This window comes from Mesoplodon densirostris, chromosome 3 (assembly GCF_025265405.1).
Source record: "Mesoplodon densirostris isolate mMesDen1 chromosome 3, mMesDen1 primary haplotype, whole genome shotgun sequence".
In the NCBI taxonomy this organism is placed as follows: domain Eukaryota; kingdom Metazoa; phylum Chordata; class Mammalia; order Artiodactyla; family Ziphiidae; genus Mesoplodon; species Mesoplodon densirostris.
This window is the reverse complement of record NC_082663.1, coordinates 96,546,460-96,551,391: the sequence shown is the minus strand read 5'-3', so window position 1 is coordinate 96,551,391 and position 4,932 is coordinate 96,546,460.

The window sequence follows — 4,932 nt, the reverse complement described above, 5'->3', positions numbered from 1 at the left end:
GTGAGTCACCCACCCAGCGCTTTTGGGATTTGATTTTACTGTGATGGCACCCTCCTACCATCTCACTGTGGCTTTTCCTTTGTCTTTGGATGTGGGCTATCTTTTTTGGTGAGTCCCAGTGTCTTCCTGTCTATGATTGTTCAGCAGTTAGTTGTGATTCCGGTGCCGTCACAAGAGGGAGTGAGCTCACGTCCGTCTACTCTGCCATGTTGAACCAATCTCCGTCACCTTCTCTTTAGAAAGTTGGATGACAAGGACTTATAAGACTGGTTCTCAAGCTTTATGGGCATAAGAATGATTTCTAGGATTTGTTTAAAATTCAGACTCTTGTGCTTCACATTAAAACTTAGTGAATCTGAATTTCTGAGAGTGTGTCCCAGAAATCCTCATTTTAAACAAGTTTCCTAGGTGATTCTTATTCCTGAGGTTTGTGGGCCACATTATAAGAAACAATAATGTAGAGGCTCATTCTGCTGCAGCAAGTGGAGATGGATTTTTCATCTTATGGGGATTGGGTGAAATCTTTGTACATTCAGAAGGTCGCCTAGTTTTCCACTCTGTACCTGGATGGGAAGTGGGGAAGAAAGAAAGAAAGGGCCACCTCTTGTGTTTTTTCAGCTCCCTGTTTCTTGATGGGGCTTCTGCTCTCTCCCTCTGCCTTTTGGCTGGGTGTCCTTCCAGTAATCCTTGAAGATCCAGTTTAAACATCACCTCCTTTCCAGGCTTGCCCAAGGAGAGTTAGTGGCTCTATCGTTTGAGCTCTCACAGTTGTTTATATATATATTTCACTTTGATCTGTTTATTGCTACATTTCTCCCACAGACCATGAATTCCTTGAAAGCAGGGATCATATCCGTTTAGCATCTAACATAGTATACAATAGGATTCAGTAACTATTGACATGATGAATGAATTTATGAAAAACTATTTTGGTAAAACAAATTATCATTGTTAATAAAATAGATTTCTTTTATAAGAAAGGCATTTCTAAATAGCTTGGGAAGCATACACATTGCTATACTATTTTTGTGTTATAGTCATTAAAGTAGGTTCCTTTCACACTTTTTAAAATTAAACCAGTGCTCAGTTAGTTACTGAAAACAAGAAATATTTTTTCATTCATCCTATCCTTTTGTGAAATTAGATGAAGTTAACAAAGTTTACCAAAACTGTGCAAGCAGAATCTTTCATCGAGGTTTCTGGTTTAAGCAGAGACCAGCAAGAAGGAAACATTTGAAAAATCCCCAGAAGGAAAACTTAAGAAAGAATAGTTTACTAATTATAGGAGATTATATGGACGCCAAAAAATCACAAGGTGGTCAGGCAAATTTGGGAAATTTTGATGTACTATTTTACACATACCAAAGTAGCAAGAATTTTAAAAATATAATATCTAGTGGGTACAAGTTTCAGCGAATTCAACACACTCTCTTGCCACTAGTATAGCAGATTGGCCTAACTCTTTGGGAAAGTGACACAATATGTATGAGAAGCCAGAAAGGTGTTCCATAATCCAACTCCTGGAAATTTATCCCAAAGCAATACATGAAAAGAAGAAAACAACTTAGACAACTTGAAAATGTTTGTTGTTCTACTAATAAGGGTGCCCCGTCTCTGCTAGTCCAGTTCCTTCCCACCACCCTTTCAGGTATGGGGTAGTGTCCCCTCTGGGCTTACAGTGTCTTGGGGGCCTTGCAGAGAGGTGCCTTCCTAGGGACTTGTAGTGCCTTGGGTCTCAGGGAAGGCCAATGAGTCAGAGCTGTGGATGCAGTGACACAAGCTTCCCCTCAGAGGTAGACTGGGTGTTTGCCTTGGCTCCTGAAAGTGGCTTGTCTTTTGCCTGCCATCCCCTGGGCACTTACCAGAATGGGTTATTCAGAGGCTCCCTCTGGTCCTTTCCCCCTTTTCTACCTCTCTAGTTCCCACCTGTACCACCTGCAGACTCCTTGACCTTGAGTCCATGGTTCTCCTTGTTATATCCCCCAAAATATTCTGAGGCTTTCAGGACCACAGTAATTGCTGATTAAGCCAAATCGAACCAAGCAAGCGAAACAAAAAACTTTTCCTTCCCAATCATAAAAGGTGCCCTAGGAGATGGGTGTTTAGAAACACAATGTAAGATCTTTCAGCAAAACAGAAAACAAAATTTAGTTGAGTTTCTATTTAAGAAAATAAAAAAACTAAAAACAAAGATTGGAAGAACAAATACTGCCACAATCTTTAGAAATAGAGACAATCTCCAATAGGAGGTTAATGAGTAAATCAGTAGTCTTCAAATATTTTTGTTCACATACATGAAATATTATTTACCCTCTTGCATATTTCTAGGTTAACATCTCAAATTTTTTCATCATAAGTTTAAGCAGTTGCAAAGGATACAATTTCCTGCATACTGTAAAAACGACATTTTAAACTAGAATGGTCACTCTTTTAAATGAATCCAATGAAATCTAAATACCATAGCAATGATGCCTATTATCAGCTATTTACAAAATATATGAACAAACTCTTCTTTACCTTCAGTATATTTTATGTAATTTATTTTTCTTTTCACACTTATAGCTCCATTCCACTTCCCCATCCCTCAGGATCATATCCTAGTTTAATGTATTTTTATGTTTGAATGTATTTTATTGATCATCCTATTATATTTATCTGTGATGAAAATATAAATATATTTAATTTTAAAATTTCCTATGACTGAAAGACTATGTGCTAAAACATTTTCTTCTCAATTAAGATATTATTATATTTATTAGTAATGATCAGGTATTCAAAACAATGCAAAATATATTACAAATGTTTCTAATTACTAAACATGTAATTTTTTACAGTTAGTGCATGCATTTGTTGTTAAATACTACATCTTACAAGAATGAGACAGAGTTAAGCGTCAATGTTTTTCTCAATTTTTTCATTTTTACAAATTCTAAGAAAATGTTTTTTTACATTAATAAGTATATGGGGCTGTAAGAAGTGTTGTCACATCAATTCACTCAGTTCTTTGAACTCCTTCCAATTTATAAACTCACTTAGTGATCTTGAGGTCATACTTTGTTGAAAGTAATTATTTGGAAATCACCTGGCTTGCGAAAGAATTTGTTATCCAGTCATTAGGAGTATATTTTCTCTGTACAGTCCAATATTTTAAATTGATAAAGAACTGACAAAGGTTGCCTGAGGTTTTATACCCTGGAACAATGCACCATTTTAAGATTCTCAGTGAGTGAAAGTTATGTCCTTTCTTTTTGCAATTTGGGAAATATATGGCTATTGTACAAGAGTTGGGAAATGAAACAGGGAGATGCCATACTGCATTCCTTTACCAGCAGATCAGTTTTAGGAAATGATACAGATGCAAGCTGAAGATTCAGAAACTGGTGGCCTTAAAACTAAGTGTGCGCCTACCCCTTGAAAATCCCCTGGGGCGTGCTCATGTCAGTTTGAAGACCACTGATGTAAATTTTTACATCATCTTATTGAATTTGATAAGAGAGATAGGTCAGCTCACATTAGGCCTTGGTTGGGAAACTACTCTGGTGTTTACACCTTGGGAGTGTAGAACTGTGACCTTTAACACTAGGGATAAAAAAGCCAATTCCTCTTGGTTGTTTGATTTTTATAGATTGCTGCCCTCATCCTTTCTATTCTGCCCTTCTGTATTTTCTTCTCAGTGGTAGTAACCTTAACTTCAATTTTGGAGTACTGATGTGGAGCTTACATACTAACTGCCTGAGTCAAAGATAATGCCCCACTTAAAAATGATTATTAAGACCATAAAAAATGAGAAATCTTTATACTAAGGTAAAAAAGCAAAATATGTAGTTGTATGAAAATAATTATTTCAATTATACAAAACTACATAAAATTCTGGACAATACTATAAGTAAATATGCAAAAATGAAGTGATTTTTTAATAAAATGTCTTTAATGTTGCATTACTTTTTAAGTAATAATGCTAATTACACTTATGATGCTGGGGGTCAGATAATGTCTAATCTAACATTTTCTTTCTCTTAACGGTACCAAAAAACTGTGAGTTTAAGTTCCCCAAAATAAAGTGTTCAAGAGATTGAAAACTACGTTTTTCAAAACTATTTTCTCATCATGATTCACTATGGGTGTTAAGTCTCCAAACATATTTAAACTCTTCCTCAACCTAGTTTAAAACATCCCATGTGTTAACGTCCTGAATTCCACAAGTTTATTTCCTGATGTACGAAGCAGTAATTCTTTTCATTTATATTAACTTTTTAGCTTCCTCTCATTTCCTGGTTTTACTGTTCAGAGTGAAGAACTCGACCTTCTTGACTTACACTGCTGTTAAGCTTTATCATTCCTTGTAGCTTTATATTTTTTGAGTTCATATTTTTATAAACTAAGCCATGTTTGGCAGCCTCCAAAACTAATCTTTTTCTCAAGTTTGTTGCGTTTGTCTTCTGCTTTTTTGAGGCCTCACAACGAGCTCGGTATATTCCAGGGCCCACCAAAGGAAGGAGCCTTAGAAGAGACTAGTTTGAGAGAGTTGATGTCTGCGAGAAAGAAATAATGGCTACCACCCGTCTGGGGGTTATGGCCTTGGGACCCAAAGGTACCCGAAACCAGCGCCCCAAAAGGTGGAGCGCGGAGCAGCTCCCGACATCTCGGCAGCCTCTCCCCCAACCTTCGGCGGCCGCCTCCGGCGTGGCCCCGCCCCGCCCCGCCCCGCCCCGCCCCTAGGCGTCTGCTCGCGGCAGCCGCCGCCCTCCCCCGACCCAATGGCGAGGCTGCCGCGTCGGTGATGTGAAGCAGTGCTCTGGCACGTCCGGCCCCCGGCCCGCAGTCCATTACACCATCCGCCGCGGCTGCTGCAGCCGTTGCAGCCCGCGCAGACTGGGAGGGCGGGAGGCAGTTCGGCGGGGCGGGGTGGGGCGGGGCGAGCGGCGCGGCCGG